We start from the raw sequence: 18,366 nt of genomic DNA, 5'->3' as shown, positions 1-18,366 counted from the left end.
ATGCAGCATGAGCCTGAGTGATAGTTTGGGGAAGAATCCTGATATCATGAATGATCTCCAGACTAAGCTTTCTCATCTACCTCCCGAGGAAAGGCAGGAGTTTTCGGCATTACTGCAGGAGTACCTGCAAGTGTTCCGTGCCACTCCAGGAAGAACCACTGTGTTGATGCATGATGTCGATGTTGGAGACGCAAAGCCAATTAAACTGCCTCCTTACCATGTGAACCCAGTGAAAGTTCCTCTCATCCAGAAGGAGCTTGGCTACCTGTTGGACCACAAGATGATTGAGCCCTGTCAGAGCGAGTGGAGTTCTCCTGTCACTCTAGTCCCTAAGCCAGGTGGGTCACAGCGGCTTTGCATCGACTACAGACGTGTTAATCAGATAACCAAAACAGATACTTACCCTCTCCCTCGTGTGGAAGATTGCATAGACAAGATCGGAAAGGCTAGGTATATAAGTAAGTTTGATTTGTTAACCCCTTAACCGCGGGGCGTCACTTTTGTGACGCTCGGCTACAATGGATCATACCGCGGGGCGTCACTTTTGTGATTCTGTGTTATTTTGAATTATCCCGGGCTCTCAAGTGGTGGCTTGTATCATCTATCAGTACTGCCAATGTCCAACACTAGTCAGCACTCCAAATCTCATCTGTACTCCCATCCATTGTTGACATTTTAGCTATTTTACCCCCTTCGTGACTCCCCTCCCTACCTGCCCTCCATTACCCTCTCCTCTCATCTCCCACGCCGCGCTGTGCTACGGAAATTTCCCCCTTCTCTTTCCACAGATTTCATCCATTGAAATAAGCCCTATGCCCTATATTTTTACCCAATAATATATACCAACAAAAAAAAAGGTAAGTGATAGTGTTATACTCCATAAATTGGCTAATTATCACCTGACAACACCTCACGTGCATTCATTCGCTACATTACCACGGTAATTTCCCCTTTGATTTATGCCTTGTAATCGATGTCTGTAATAAAAATATATATCAGAAAGGAAGGGAGAATGCTAATTGACATTTACATTCACCTGGAACTACCTACTGTATTTCTTTATTTATTGCCGAGATTTTCTACCTATAAAAATTAGCATGTAAGTTAGCAGCAGTAAGCCTAAAGTGTCATTGCCAACCCTTCCCTTCTCAGATAATTTACCCCCTTCATGACTCCCCTCCCTACCTGCCCTCCATTACCCTCTCCTCTCACCTCCCACGCCGCGCTGCGTTACAGAAATTTCCCCCTTCTTTTTCCACAGATTTCATCCATTGAAATAAGCCCTATGCCCTATATTTTTACCCAATAATATATACAAAAAAAAAAACAGGTAAGTGATAGTGTTATACTCCAGAAATTGCCTAATTATCACCTGACAAAACCTCACATGCATTCATTCGCTACATTACCACGGTAATTTCCCCTTTGATATATGCCTTGTAATCGATGTCTGTAATAAAAATATATATCAGAAAGGAAGGGAGATTCCTAATTGACATTTACATTCACCTGGAACTACCTATTTCTTTATTTATTGCTAAGATTTTCTACCTATAAAAAATTAGCCTGTAAGTTAGCAGCAGTCAGCCTAAAGTGTCATTGGCAACCCTTCCCTTCTCAGATAAGCCGCGGCTTTTAGTTCCTTGTCCTCCACTGCAGAGACAACATGTGGCACTCGCGCCCCGCCATTCCTGCTGCTTCTGCGCCCATTGCAAAGGGCCCCGTGACCTCTACGCCCAAGAAAAGTGTTGAGGCAAGCAGGAAAGGCCTCAGTGACTCTGCAGTGGCACGAGAACTTGCTGAATTGTCCATGATAATAATGGACAGCGATTTTGACGATTCCGGTGAATCGTGTGATGAGCCGGGTGAAGTTATCGCGCCAGAAACAGCGACAACAAGTGCTCCTACCAGTGAATCAGTGTCTAGCTCCAAGGGAAAGGAGCCTTTAGTGCAGGAAGGACAAGAATTTGGGAAGGGAGTGAAAAGGCGGCGTGTTAGCCCCAGAACAATGCCCCCACGTGACCCAGCCCACCATGAGTCACGAGAGCATTCACCTCCCCGTTCCCCAAGCCCCGCTTTACTCATCTCGTCATCATCGTCGGCTGAGTTATCTCCGGAGTCTTCGTTATCGGAGTCACCACCAGCATCAACAGTGAAGGCCGGCCGTAGAGGTAGAGGTAGATCTAAGAGAGTGAAAAGTAGTGTAGCTAGTAGGGTAAGGGCTGCTAGTGCTGTACGGCAACCTAGGGTCAGTGCGAGTGACCTTGACAGAGATAAGCCTCCCTCTCAGCCAACCTCCACCACCACCACCACCACCATCCCTCCACCGCCACGCCAGGGAATCCTGGACGCCTTCGCATGGACGGAAGGGTCAGATTTTGTCCCCAAAAACCTGGTTTTCGATGAGAGCTCGTCAGGAGTTCAGCCTGCCTTCACTATGGACGAAAATGCTGAGTGTGTCGACTACCTTTTGGCCTTCCTAGATGACGAAGTCATGCAGCACATATGTGATGAGACCAACAGGTTCGAATCACAACGTGCTGCTAGTGGTACAGGTGCAGCCAAGATGCAACAGTGGACCATGCTGGGAGTGCAGGAGCTGTATGTGTTCTTTGCCCTCATGCTTCTTATGCCACACTCCAAGAAGCATGAGTTGGAAGAATACTGGTCCATGGACCCCTTACTACCCTCACCGACCTTCAACAAGTACATGGCCAGAGATCGCTTCCGGAACATCATGGGAAACCTGCACTTTGCCGATAATGATGTACCTTCCCAAACCGACCCACTCTGGAAGATCCGGGAGATTCTGAACAGAATGAAGGATAAGTTCATGTCATTCTTCCACCCATTTCAGAAGGTTGTCATTGATGAGTCCTTGGTTCTGTTCAGAGGACGTCTTCGGTTTGTCCAGTACATTCCAAGCAAACGCCATCGCTTTGGAATTAAGTTCTTTGTACTGTGCGACTGTAAGACGGGGTACATCCTTGACTTCGTCATATATTCAGCCAGCACTGTCGATCTCGATAAAACACACCCCCTTGGCTTCTCAGGCTGTGTAGTGAAAGTGCTCCTAGAAAAGTATTTTGGTGGGAATCATGTGCTGTATACAGACAACTACTATACAGCACCGAAACTTGCCAAATACCTTTCTGAGCACGGCATTGGCTCCTGCGGCACTGTGAAAAGTAATCGTGCCAACTTCCCCAAATTCCCAGAGGCGGGAAACTCGCAGCGAGGAGACGTGCACCTACGCAAGTCTGAGAAGATGCTGGCAATACGGTGGCATGACAAGAGAGTCGTGCACATGCTCACCACCGTACATAAGGGGGAGATGAGAGACAGTGGGAAGGTCGACCGTAGGACAGGCGAACCTGTGATGAAACCTGATGCTGTGTTGGACTATAATATAAACATGCGGCTGGTGGACAAGTCCGACATGATGATTGGTGAGATCGACTGCCTCAGGAAGAATACTAGGTAGTACAGGAAAGTTTTTCTGCATCTCATAGATATGACGATGCTGAACGCCTTCATCCTGTACAAGATGAAGGTAAAGCCACCCAAGTCCTTCTCCCTGAGGTTGTTCGCCAGGACTTGTGTCCAGCAGCTGCTGGAAAAATATGGTAAGGTGCAAGCAGCAACTCCAAGGCGCCATCCAGTTACACTTCCCGACCGACTTGAGCAGAGGGCGTATATGGATCGGCACAGACTTGAGCTAATGCCTGCCACAGGGAAAAGGAAGGCTGCGATTCGCAGGTGTCAGGTATGTGCGCATACCACACGCCGCACACCTGAGCATAAACGCACCTCTTGGCAGTGCGCTGAATGCCAGGTTCCCCTCTGTGTAACCTGCTTCTTCGATTATCACAGCCAGAAGCAGTTCTAACAGTGCAAGTGTGGAAGCAGAATTATTTGGAAATAATGTGTAAATAATGTGTAAATAGCAGGTGAAAGCAATGGATGTTCAGTTCATATGATTGAACAGTGTATTATAGTTTTATCTTACTGAAAGTGACAGTGAATAACATATTGTAAGTAAAATAGAAGGGTAAATATTGAAAATAGAATAGAAAATGTAAATAGTAATGTAAGTAATTAGTAATATAAGAATATGAGTACAAATAATTTATGTTATAACAGTGAGAGTGAATCCGTGGCTCTCTACGTATTTTACTGACAGAAAAATTGAATGACTTCAGTGACAATAAAATAATACGACTGAAGGAAACTTATGGAGAAAGACTCCAGATATATATAAGTGTGATATAGTAATAGAAATATAAAGTGTGAGGGGTTTTATGAATAATAAATGACAGAGTGCCTAGAGCGAACTAGCGCAAGTGCGGCGATCAGACGCGCTCATAATTTCCATTGCTTTCACACTTTTTTTTTTTTTAGTATGGATCCCAAACTACTTTAAAATGGTAGAATAGTGTTTATAGTGTTTGTATCTGGCTGTGGTAATCATATAACGGGTTGTCGGGAAGTGTAAAGTGGAGACTTAGTTACCCTACTTCAGAGGTCTCCACAAGTCCTACAGAAACCGACGAAGGCTCAACAATCATTCCAGGAGAAAGCTGAAGGTATGTGCAATAAGCATATATGATTTTATTATTCTAGGGCTAATAACTGATTTTTAGCAAATATTTTTTGAGAGTCTGTCGGAGCTCAAATAACCCCGCGGGACACGCAAGTCATTGGTAAACAAGCCCGCGGTGTAGGGGTTAAAGGGATACTGGCAAGTACCTATGACTGAACGTGCTAGGGAGATCTCATGTTTTGTAACATTAGGAAAGACTTTTGCATGTTCTGTAATGCCATATACAGATTGTTTTAGAGTAATAAGAAATTTCCTTTGTAAATTTCTTTTTTCTTTGTGGGGAGGTGTTACATAGCCTATGATTTCATCATCCTTTGTGTAATTTTAACGCACAATATGCTGCATGTTTGATCACGAGCGTGTTCTGCCTCAGTTCCCCCCTTCTACCGTTATAGTAAGTCGTCATTTCTGGAGTTCAGAGTAGGATTGTCAACTCTTTGTCCCCATGGCTTCATTTGCGTGTCCTTCTTACAAGTTGTATCAGGCTCTGCTGACCCCTATATAATGAGCTCAGTCTCTGCATCATTGCCACTTAGATCTGCTCCTCATTTTGTTCACATCTCTGTCCTCCCCTGTACAGTTATTATTGAGTGCTCAGGAAGTCTTCAACCATCTGGCAGCAGTGTAATTTGAGTATAAGCGTTGTTGCATTTTTTATTGTACTGTGTAGCATAAGGTTGATTCTTAGGCCTAGTAAGGTTTTTGTAATGTATGTAAAGGTTCTTTATGTCAGTCATCATTAATAATAGTTTGTATCTGTAATAATTTATCTTGCATTAACTGAGCATTACCCAGTGTATTTTCATTTTATCAGGGCTGACTTAAGTAAATTTTCTCTTGCTAAAATCGTGTTAATAGAGGCTATTGCAGTTAACCATATATTTAACCTGTTTTTTGCCATTACTGTACATTATCCTTATGAGTCCTGAATGTTTTGTTGTTAGTTTGAGCATTAAACTTTAACTTGTAATTTTACCTAACTCTTTTGTTTTGAACCTGGAACTTTACGGGACAGTAGTGACTCTTAGTATTCTCACTTAAAGTGTACGTTATCTTTCTCTGTTCCGTAACAATATATATATATATATATATATATATATATATATATATATATATATATATATATATATATATATATATATATATATATATATGTGTGTGTGTGTGTGTGTGTGTGTGTGTATAATGTGAGAAAGAAGGAACAAAAGGGCGCGAGCCGACAATTATTGTTCTCTTCAAGAGAAAAACAAAATACTTACAAGAGAGAGCCAAATTCAAGATCCGATCATTTCGAGATGCCTGGACACACTGGGTTTGAAAGACTGGAGATCATAGAAAGCAGGAATTACAGACAGAGACAATTCCAGAGTTGAGCCGTTGCATAAATGAAGGACTGGGAGTAACGGTTAACTCTTGCATTAGACAGTTGGACAGAAAATGGATGAGAGTTAGCTGCCAGACGGGTGTTACGCGCCCGTCGTAAAGGTGGAGGAATGCATGCAGACAGTTCAAAGGAGCAGTGACTTTTGAAATAGCGATAAAAAAAGAGAAAATGATGCAACAGTGCGGCGAAGAGACAGAGGTTAAAGGGAGTCAGTAAGAGGAGGAGACTTAATGAGACAAAAAGCCTTTGACTCCACCCTACTGAGAACAGCTATATGTGGGGAGCCTCCCCACACATGAGAGTTGTACTCCATACAGGGGATGGTAAAACCCTGAATGGAGTCAACAATTGTGCAGGAGTACAGAAGGAACGGAGTCGGATTAGCACACCTAATCTCTTGGAAGCAGATTTTATAGAGATATAATATTATCTCTCCAAGATAAGTCCCGAGTAACTGAAACCCCAAGCATGTTCAAGGATGATGCAGGATTAAGTTAATATCATTAAACATTAGTGGATATACCTGTGAAAGATTTTGTCAGGTTGATAGGTGTAAAAACTGACACTTTGATGCATTAAAAACAACCAGATTATTTTTACCCCAGTCAGAGATACGAGCCAAGTCAGACATTAGGTGTGCCAAAGCCTCATCCCTTGTTTGCTGAAGTAATTGCTGAGATGGACGTTCCGGGAACCGAATGGAAAGGTGAAGGATGGAGTCATCAGCATATGAGTGGATAGGGTTAGATGTACAGCTTAGAAGGTCATTGATGAATAAAAGTAAGAGAGTTGGTGATAGGACAGACCCCTGAGGAACACCACTGTTGATAGATCTAGGAGAAGAACGATGGCCGTCTACAACAGCGGCTATACAACAACCAGGAAGGAAGCTATAGATGAAGGCACAAATAGAAGGATAGAAACCGTAAGAGGGCAGTTTGGAAATTAAAGGTTTATGCCAGACTCGATCGAAAGCCTCTGAGATGTCAAGTGCAATGGCAAAGCTTTCGCCAAAGCCCCTAAAGGAGGATGACCAGGAGTCTGAAAGGTAGGTGAGAGGCTCGCCAGTGGAGCATCCCTGACGGAACCCATACTGATGATCAGAAAGAAGGTTGTGATAGGAAAGATGCTTTAAAATTTTTCTATTAAGAATTCTCTCAAAAACTTTTGAGATACAGGATGTTAAAGTAATTGGACGATAGTTAGAGGGCTGGGAATGGTCACCCTACTTTGGGACTGGCTGAATGAGAGCAAACTTCCAGCAAGAAGGAAAGGTACAAGTTGATAGACAAAGGCGAAAGAGTTTGCCTAGGCAGGGTGTAAGCATGGAAGCAAAGTTCTTGAGAACAACAAGAGGGACTCCATCAGGCCCATATGCCTTGTTAATATTGAGGCCTGTGATGGCAGAAAATACATCAGCTGAAGACATTTTAATGTCAGCCATGAGGAAGTCAGAGGGGGGAAGTGAGGGAGGAACAGCACCGGAATCGTCTATGGTGGTATTGGAGGAGAAATTCTGAGAGAAGAGATCTGCTTTATCAGTAGAAGAAATAGCTACAGAGCCATCAGAGTAGAAAAGAGGAGGGATGATGCGGTAAAGTTGTTAGAAAGATTTTTGGCAAGGTGCCAGAAGGAGCGGGAAGAATTCGAGTTGGAGAGTTGAGAGCATTTAGTACGGATGAAATTATTTTTAGCAGAGCGAAGAAAAGACTTAGTATGATTCTGGGCAGAAACGTATAAAAGATGTGATTCAGGGGTGGGTTGGCTCCGGTACCTTTTATAGGCCCTCTCCTTGTTGCGGACAGCATTAGAACAAGCGTGATTAAACCAAGGCTTTCTTGGATTAGTCATAGGATATGAGAAAGGAATGTATGCTTCCATGCCCGAGAGAATAACCTCCATAATGCACAAGGCACACTCAGATGGCTCCCGGCCATGGAAGCAATAATCATTCCATGGAAAATCAAAGAAGAACTGCCTGAGGGCCTCCCAATCTGCAGCTCCAAAGTGCCACAGATGACGTTTCTTTGGAGGGTCCACAGGTTGTACCGGAGCGATAAGACAGGTTAAGGTGATAAGATTGTGATTGTAGGAGCCCAACGGAGAGAAAAGGTTAACAGTGTAAGCAGAAGGATGAGTTGTATGGAGAAGGTCAAGTATGTTGGAGTTCTCTCCAAGGCAGTCAGGGATACGGGTAGGATGCTGTACAAGCTGCTCTAGGTCATTAAGGATAGAAAAGGTGTAGGCTTGTTCACCAGGTGGATCAGTGAAAGGAGAGGAGAGCCAAAGGTGGTGGTGAACATTGAAATCTCCAAGAATGGAGATTTCAGAGAAAGGAGAAATGGATAGAATGCATTCCATCATAAAAGTAAGATAGTCAAAGAATTTTTGATAGTAGAATTAGGAGATAAGTATACAGCGCAGATATATTTAGTCAGAGAAGGACAGGAAAGCCGAAGCCAGAGTGTAGAGAATTCAGAAGAACTGAGTTCGGGAACATGATAGCAAGATAAGTCGTTGCGTATATATACACAACAGCCACCTTTGGCTTTGAAATGAGTTGTAGAGAAAGTAGGAGGATACAGAAAAGGGTCTGCTGTCAGTTGCCTCAGACAGCTGAGTCTCAGAAAAAGAAGGTGAGGTTTAGAGAAGGAGAGGTGGTGTTCAACAGAGCGAAACTTAGAGGAAAGCCCGCGAATGTTGCAGAAATGAAGAAGAGAGTCAGACAGTGGTTCCAGGCAGTTCGAGCCGTCACCGGGAGAGCGGCGGAAGGTGGGGGCATTTATGGTCCCCCCCCTCTTGGGACTCCGAGGCCACGTGTTGAGCTGTCATGTTTTTTTTTTTTTTTTTTTTTTTTTTTTTTTTTTTTAAAGGAAGTTTAGTGTGTACTGTGCATGTAGTCTGATGTTGATAGTTAGAGAAACTGGTATTGGAGAGCATGCTGGCCTACTTTCTGTGTTACTGAGACACTGAAAAAGTTCAGCAAAGGGGGATGGTCGGGACCTAGGCCCGAGGGCTGATGAAACGGGAGCTCCAGCTCTCCCTGTCATCAGCTTTCCATCCACCTTGGGAGTACTGCCCTGCTCGACTGATGCTACGGTCTACTGTGTGTGTGTGTGTGTGTGTGTGTGTGTGTGTGTGTGTGTGTGTGTGTGTGTGTGTGTGTGTGTGCGCGCGCGCGCGTTTAATCAAAACAAATAAATGGTAGTAAAACAAAACAATTTCTATCAACATGCAAAAGATGTCTCTTGTACGAAATTTTGTGATGCTTAAAGGTAACTTGGGGAAACTTGTGTTGCTTGTTTCATACGGCGCACGTTAACTCTAGCCATAAAGCACGTAGTATAAAAGAATTAATTCAAAAAGTGAGATAAAGCAGGAAGAGGAAAATACGGGTCCAAGGTAAGGAGAGGAAAAATTCTGAGTGCTTCCGTGTCTCGCGTTGAATCCCCAGTCAGCTCACAGAAAGTAATTCATCTGGCTGGAAACCGTGTGTGTGTGTGTGTGTGTGTGTGTTAGAAGACTGGTGGAGTATCGAGGGGATGTTGCGCCACCCAGGGATGGATTTTTAAGGATTTTTGTCCAGCAATGAAAAAAAAAATAATGATCACAGGTGACGTGCGTGGAGCTAGTTGACGTCAGTCCACGCGTGGCCACTCGCCCGAAGAAACAATTCCTCATTCTGTAACAGACAATTTAGGTTCCTAGTAAATAATAAATGTTGACCAATTATATGTACGCCGCATTTTCCTTTTCCTTGTTTATGCTCAGTACGTTTGTTCTTTCTCTTATAAAGTTTCCAACACTCATGTATGCGTCGGCATTGGTCACCTATTAAAAACTCTTTATGCTGTTCGGACTTTAGCAGCCTCTCCATTCAGTCCTTGATCCCTTATGACACACTATGACCTCATCCCAAACCTTTCTCGGTCTGCCTCTCGCAACATCTACAACAGTGAGTGACTATGGCAAAAGGGCAAACACTGAAATGCATAATCAACATCGTGCTCGCTACATCGAGGGGCACCTGTCTGTTCCCTTCCACCCATTAGTGCAACGAATTGTTTTGATCAAGGGCTGTTATATGACGTGTGTACCAACATTAATTTCAATTTCAGTAAGCTCCGTTTTGTTAATCTTATGACATTTACTTATTGCATTTAACATTTTACTGATGAGAGAGGTTTACTCTCCCTAGTTAGTTTTTAAGAATTTTTAAACGCAGAAGGAGAGGTTGAGTATTAAGAACTAGAAGAAGGTCAACTACAGGAAATTGGCATGGATGAAAGAAGCACAGGGAAAATAATTGGAGCTATGAAGAAGATGAAAAATAGAAAGGCATCAGGAAATAATGAAATACCAACCGAAATTTTCATTCCAAGGGAGCCAGAGGTAGTAGTGTGGTTAAGAAAGATCTTTAACAATGCATGGAGATCTGCAAAAGTAGCAGAGGACTACGAAACTGCTATAATGTGTCCTATTTTCAAGAAAGGCGTTAAGCTAAACTGCGTAAATTACCGAGGGGCCTCACATTTATCACATGCGCGAAACTTTACGAAAGAATATTGGAAAGAGGAATGAGAAGCATAACTGAAGAGAAACTGGGGTATTGGCAACATTGATTTAGACTCGGGTGAGGGCTAATAAGAGTTAGTGTTCACATTGAAGATCATCTTAGAAAAACGATGGGAGTGGAACAGAAATACATACTTGGCATTCATAGATTTAGAAAAAAGTTTTCGACAGAATAGACAGAAGGAAATTATGGGATGATAAAGATCAAAATTACACTGTACCACCAAAACTGATAAGGGGTAAAGAAAAGTTTGTATGAAGATGGCAACAGTAGGATGAAAAAAGAGAGAGAGAGAGAGAGAGAGAGAGAGAGAGAGAGAGAGAGAGAGAGAGAGAGAGAGAGAGAGAAAGTGAAAGTAGGGAGTTTGAGGTGAAGACAGGAGGCAAGGAGGAATTTTGTCCTAATTACTCTTTATAAGATTCATGGACAAGTGCACGAGGGAAATACGCACTAATGGAGATTGCGAAATAACGATGGCATATGTAGATGATACGGTAATGATAACGGAAAATCAAATTCAGTTATAGGATGCTATAAATACATGGAAAGAAGGAAAAAGAAGGAACAAATCGAAGATAAGTGTGAAGAAAACTGAGGTGATGTGTGTAAGACAGAAATAGAGATGAATGTAATATCAATATAAATGAAAATCAGACAAAACAGATGAATAACTTTAATTATTTGGGAGTTTTGTTTACGCAGGATAACATCCAGGAGAGCGATATTACTAGTCGAATTCAAAAGTTTAATGGAAATGTGAACCTGTTGTACCCTCTGTTCAAAGATAAAAATGTGCCACTCAAATGTAAAGCGATAATTTACACGACCATACTGAGATCAGTTTTACTATATGGGTCAAAAACTTGGAATATGACACTGACGATAGCTAAAAGTGGAGTCGAGTTTAGAAATCGTAGAAAGAAACAACTTGAGATGGCTTGGTCATATGAAGAAAACGGAGAAGAGTAGATATACACGGAAGAATTTGGAATGACAGCCCAGAGGAAGGAGATCGGTTGGAAGACCCAGGAAAAAGTGGATGGATTGTGTGAAAAAGAACTTGGAAGGAAGAAAGTTAACGTTGGAAAAAGTAAACGAACAACAGCTAGATGAGGATCAAAGTGAGTGAAGGCGTCTGGTGAAGGGGTCGACTACTGACAGCTAAAATCAATTACCTGGCGTCTGGTGAGAAAGGTGAGAAAGTTCGTCTTCTTAGTTCAAAAATAAGAAATGTATTTGTTAGCAAAGTATATTTTTTCCCCAGCTTAAATACCACAGTAATGCAGTGTAATAAATAAGCAGTCATCTTTTTCCTGATTTTACCGGTCTTTAGAATAATCATAGGAACAGGGTAGAGAAAATGATGCCATTATTTACATCCATACCACTATTGCCAATTATGGTGATCACCAGAGAGAGAGAGAGAGAGAGAGAGAGAGGAGGGGGGGGGGAAATGAAAGAATTGTTCCGCGTGAAGACAAAAGGAACAGTGCTGAATGGATGGGTTAAAGGAGGAGGAGGCTGTGTGCAGCACGACTGACAAGAGTGGAATGGCGATGGAATGCCTTGTAATGACTTTCGGGTATGTATTTCTATATTTTGTATTAAATGCAAACATTGGGATTAAGTAGAGCAGGTTGAATGAATTTGCCATATATTTGCGTAAATACTGTTATCAATACATAACTACATTCCCTCCCACCCCGATCAGATAGGCATAGTTTACCTCCGCCACGAGGTATATGTTTTACCCCGCATTTGTTTGTTTGTCAGTATGTCTGTTAGCAGGATTACTCAAAAAGTTATGAACAGATTTCGATGAAATTTTGTGGAAGGGTGTGCCATCAGCCAAGGAAGAAATGATTCAATTTTGGGACTGATCTGGATTCTCATCCGGAGTATCCCGCTCAATATCTCCAATACTTGTCAATTAATTTCAGTGAATTTTTGTGGAAAGATGGGCCATGGCTCAAGACAGAATTCATTAATTTTGTGGCGGATCCAGACCTGGATCCGGATCCTATATCCACGGATCCGAATCCGGCAATGGCATTGGCGGAGGTATGCTCTCTCTGAGTGCTTTTTAGTTACCCATATATACCTTTACAACAAATGGGGTGCGATGAACTGCTTAAATAATAGCAATTACAGAGCTGACTTCATCCATTTGCCGCTACGAAGTGCGTGGGCATACGTTATGATAGAGATCAAGAGTTAGAAAGACGTTTAGGCAAGACGTGGCCATCAGTGAGCAGTGGGAACAAGGCCTGGCGGGGAACCAGACAGGTTTTAACGCTCATCCGCTGTATCTGTCAAACATGCCGCCTCCACCCAACTTAAAACCTCCCTGACAGAGGTAATTGCGACTGCTGACAGGTGTGAGGTGGACTAATAAGTCAAATACAGACGTAACCACACTACGCTCAGTTTTCTATCACACATTTTGATACATCTTTAGGACGTATAAAATACAACAATAAATAGCTAATACTCACCGATTCAGTCAGCCCTACGATTCGTCCTCGGTCAGTTGTCGTCATGCATATTTACTGTTGGGAATAAACAGACGCATGGTAAGTTTCAAATCCATTGATTGCACAAACGTCACTAAGGCTATATCTATCTATCGCTCTATCTATATCTAACTGTCTCTCTCTCTCTCTCTCTCTCTCTCTCTCTCTCTCTCTCTCTCTCTCTCTCTCTCTCTCTCTCTCTATATATATATATATATATATATATATATATATATATATATATATATATATATATATATATATATATATATTAAGCCACAGTCTCCCCCTAGAACACAGTCCAAAATAGTCAGTGTTTCTTCCATGTTCCAGATTGTACTGTAGTGTCAAATGGGACGAAGGGAAAGACTAGATCCATCATTCTCTCCACCCAAGAATCTAACACTGGTTCCTTTATTATCCCCCGCTTCTAGCTAGGCGGAGCGATGATGTTTTTGCCAGCGTCTGTGTGTGTGTGTGTGTGTGTGTGTGTGTGTGTGTGTGTGTGTGTGTCTGTTCCCAACATACCTCGAAAAATTGTGGACGAATTTTCACCAAACCTTCGCGAAATAGATCTATGTGAATGTGCAGAAGCTAATTACTTTTGGTGTGGATTTGATCAATGACGGACGATTGCCAACCGCCATATGTTTTTTAATATGGACTAGCTTTTTGTGAATCGCGGTGACTGAATTCCGGAGTGTTTTACGAATTTTCTTCTAATGTATTTTGTTGCTAATTTGTACCTTATCCAACGACATACTTTCACGGGCGATTAGCCTTTGGGCCCCGAATGTTTTCGTTTCATTTCTAAGATGACATGATGCAAACACATAAGACAAAGGACAGTATCTTTTTCTTTTGCGACCTTCCAGTATTTATTTCTTTCAAGTTTATCTTGTAGAACATAACATTAATATTAAGTAACGTGTTATTTCTGTAATTTACGGTCATTTCAAAAAGATATAAATAACACAGAACAAAATGAAATATGCAAACTAGAAAAAAAAAAAAAAAAAAGGTTAACGAAGAGGAGTTATAAAGATTAAGCTGACAAGAACACAACCGGAAAAAAAAAAAAAAACGATAATACAGAATGACACACAAAAAACGACTGAATCACGCACATTATCCCCTTCAGTCCGACGACGTATTTTTTTAGTCTCTACCTCCACACGATTTTCTCCTCAGCTTCGGAAAGACTTTTAAAACTGCATTGGTTAGATACGGCCTTTATTAACACCGACACTAATAGAGGTATGCCCTTCGTTGAAGAGAATCGCTTGGATATGATAGAATTTACACGAAAAAAAACCTGAAGGAGTTAATTTCAAACCCAGACTCCTATTTTTGACGTGGTACACAGGTGTGAGTGGCTGTGATTTTTTGACACCAGGTGAATCTCGTGGTAATGAGCCAGGTGTAATTAGTGGTCTTGCTGTCCTATCCTCCAATTAATTTTCAGTCTATAATTAAAATGTTCCTGTCTGTCTGTCTGTCTGTCTGTCTGTGTCACTCTCTCTCTCTCTCTCTCTCTCTCTCTCTCACACACACACACACACACACACACACACACACACACACATCGCTTTCCACTGTTCCTTTGTTTTTGTTTTTTTCCGGAGAGTGGGAGGACATCGTCTTTATTGGATATTACAGGTAGCACTTTCGGCCGTAATACCATTCATGCTGCTGTCCGTCTCTATGTTGCCTATCAGTTGGCCACTCGCATCTGACTCAACCCTGCTTTAGCACAGGGTTCTTAAGGACATTAAAGCCAGATAATGTCACGTGTTCCAATCCACAGTATTCTAAATCATATGTGCAGACCGCTTAATGCACTGAATGACCTCACACACCGGCTGACAGGTATAGTAAAGGGAAGTGATTGTTATCTGTTATGAGAATTTACCCGGATCTATAAAATGCATACATTTATTATGTCCAAAGGAAAAGCATTAGACACTTTCTTACAAGCCAAAATATTTCTAGCTACTTTGATTTGTTGTAATTTCACCTCACTAATGTACTGGCTAGCAATCTCTGCCAATGATGACGGAGATAGCAAGTCATCTGAGGCTGCTCTTGATCCCTGAATGCTTTTCATCAACTTTAGTATTTACATCTGTACTCTGGTCAGCCCCATCTGTCATTCTATCTGTGCAAATAATTTATCATTTCATATTAATTTACTCTGCAGCACTTAGGCTACACCCATCCCATAACCCGAACCAACAATAAAATCCTCCTTAGGTATGTGCTTCCTGTACAACACATTGGCCTATGATTTGAAAAGCTTCACACAGTCTCCCTTTCCTCTCATGTCAGATCTATAGCAAAAGCATCACAGTGATTCTCTATGCCGTGTCACACACAGCATCTTTATGTCAATGCTTGAGTGAGTTCAACTGTCTTTTTGCAGGAACTTGTGGAAATCATCTTTTATAAGAAGGACAGTCTTCACATCGAGAAACAGACGCTGTAGTATTTATATAATAATTTCAGTAATCCCAGTGTTAGAGAAGTTTTTGTGGCTGAAATCCACTCAGTGAAAGCAGGGAACTCAAGTACTGCACTGGCTCTTCGTAAATGCCATGTCCAGGGGTACTTGACAGTTGCACAAACCCAGAGAATGCAACACCTTTCGTCTCTTGAGTTTCTGCAGATTCATAGTGTTTTACAAAAGCGGTGTTAACAATATATTAAAATGAGTACTCTCGTCCATTACCGACGGGGATGGATGGAACCTTCATTAATATCTTTATTGCACAAAGCATCCCCTTATATAACTGTCCGAGGATGGCAGGAACAGAAGTTAAAAAAAAAAAAAAGACCTCACTCCAAGGAAAAGGTTTATTATTCAGTACATATCAGTCTTTCACAAACAGCCATGTCAAATCCTCCCATTACTCTTCCGTCCCTCAATGTTACTCTCATTATTGTGCAATCCCTCACTAATGCCTCGTCTATCAGTATTATCCTTATAAATTAATGTTACCTAACTCCCCACTAAATATTCCAGTCGCTTAAACCTTTCACCTGCTGGACGTGTTTAATTTCATTTTTGTTGGTGCCAGATATTCGATGTAGGAGGGACTACCAAACTAGGGGGTTAATACAGCTTTAATTAATCCCGTACTGCAATGGCATTCTCCTAAAAAGAAGAAAATATCCAGCACTAGGAAGAATAATGTATGTAAAGTCGGCATCATATCGAAAAGTTTAATATTTTCATAGTTTTTCACTAGCCGTTCAGATTCTTAAAACTATGCAGTTCCAAACGCTGATGCATCCCTCGCTATTAGTTATCCCTTTATCATAATCACTTCAAGGTGCCTACACGTGGTGTCGATGTGCACCCGGAGTGGAGCTAAGCAATCCCGGTATGAACTCGTGAGCCAAACCTCCTTACACATCCCTGCACCTCGCCGTGGTGAAGGACCCCGGTCTGACCTCGACGAGGGGGCGTCGGTTCTCTCCACACTTTTTGTATATACTGAGCGGTACCTCTCCGACGGCCCCAGAGAAGCAGCCTATCTGTGGTCGATGGGTTTACTTGGCCAGACAAAACGACAACAACAACAATCACTGTCACAATCATCATCGCCGTCCCCCTCATCACCATCATCAGCAACATAATCAGCATCAAAATCTAGATCATCTCTAAATACTGAAAACAGCTGCAGGCCTTCAGTGCTGATAGTTACAAGAATCCCTACATCATCATCGTCAGGCGAACACTCTCAGGGCTCGTATGATCACTCTTAACTGAACAGTCATAGGACACTAGACCTGTCTCGACCTGGTGAGGGTTAGGTAACAGTACTATTACTCTCAGGCTCAGATGACTCATTATCACCTGAATAAAATCGTCTGGAGTTAGCTGGAAGACAACATCATAGGAGTTACAGTGATATAAAAATTATACAAAGTGGTGTAGTGTAATTCCTTGCTCGGCCAAGCGTCTCATTACTCCAGAATTCCGACCACCAACCCCTCATCTCCGACCACTTCACAAACCGCCATCATTATCATTACCATCATCATTGTCATTATCATCATCACCATTGTCATCCTCATCATCTCTATAAATCATCTCGATAAAGAGTGTAATCCTTCAGTATAGTCACTGTGTCATTAACCCCCAATCCCACACACCAATCCCTCATCCCTGACCATTTCCCTCACAACCACATTACATCCCCAAACATCCCACGCAACGATACCCCGTAATAAGGCCTATATTCCCTTGCATTTACTGAGTGGTAATCGACTTTATATCAGTGGCTGAAAGGGTGAAAATGCGTTTGTTTATCCTGTGTTCTAGTGTGAAATATCGCCATTAAGGACAAGGAGGGTCTTAAAAGGATGGGAGATCGAGGGGTAATGTGATCTAGGGAAGAATTTAGAAGGTCGATAGAGTCGATATTCCCAGGTAATTATGTGGGAAGTTTCGCCTCAAGGGACTGGGTCTAATGGCCGTCAACAAAAACGGAGAGAAGGAGGGAGGGGAGGGAGGGAGGGAGGGAGGGAAGGATTGAAAGAGAGGAGGGAAAGAGAGGAGGAAGGTAGAGGAAGCGAAAGAGAGGAGTAAGGTAGAGGAAGCGAAAGAGAGGAGGAAGGTAGAGAGAAGGAAAGGGAGGAAGGAGGGGGAGAAAAGGGAGGGAAAGGGAAGGGAGAGGTGAAGAGAAAGGGAAGGGAGACGTAGAGAGAAAAGAGGGGAGGGAAAGGGAGGGGGGAGATAGAGAGAGGAAAAGGAATGTGAGAGGCAGAGGGAGAAGAGGAGGAGGAGGGATAAATTGCAGAAATTTAGTAAACGAGAGAAGTAAAGAGAACTGAAAAGTAGGAGGGAAGAAAAAAGTGTGAAGCGGGGAGGAAAGGAAGAGAGGAAAAGAGGGAATGAGACGAAGAAAGGAAGTGGGGAAAAGAGGAAACGAGAAGAAGAAAGGAAGAGAGGAAATGAAGGGAAGATGAAAGAGGAGAGAAGGAGAGGAAAAGAAGAGGTTATAGTAATGGATAAGACGAAAACAGGGACAGGGAACAGAAGAGAATGAATAACAGGAAAAGGGGACGAGAAGAAAAGAAAGAGGGCGGGAGAGGAAATGGGAAAGGGGAAGGTGGAATAAGAGTGGGGAGAGGAGTAACTGGCGGTGGAAAAGGAGAGGGGAGATGTGGAGGGAGAAGGGGAGGTAAGAGAGGAAAGAGGTAGAGCACGGTGAAAAGGAGAGAAAAGGGGGAAGAGATGGGGGAGGAGAAGAGGTGGGGGGAAGGGGGTGGGAAGGGTTAAAAG

Source organism: Coenobita brevimanus, chromosome 96 (genome assembly GCF_032717465.1).
Source record: "Coenobita brevimanus isolate Jiangsu-jjx chromosome 96, ASM3271746v2, whole genome shotgun sequence".
NCBI classification, from domain to species: Eukaryota; Metazoa; Arthropoda; class Malacostraca; order Decapoda; family Coenobitidae; genus Coenobita; species Coenobita brevimanus.
Note: the sequence above shows the minus strand (reverse complement) of the source record.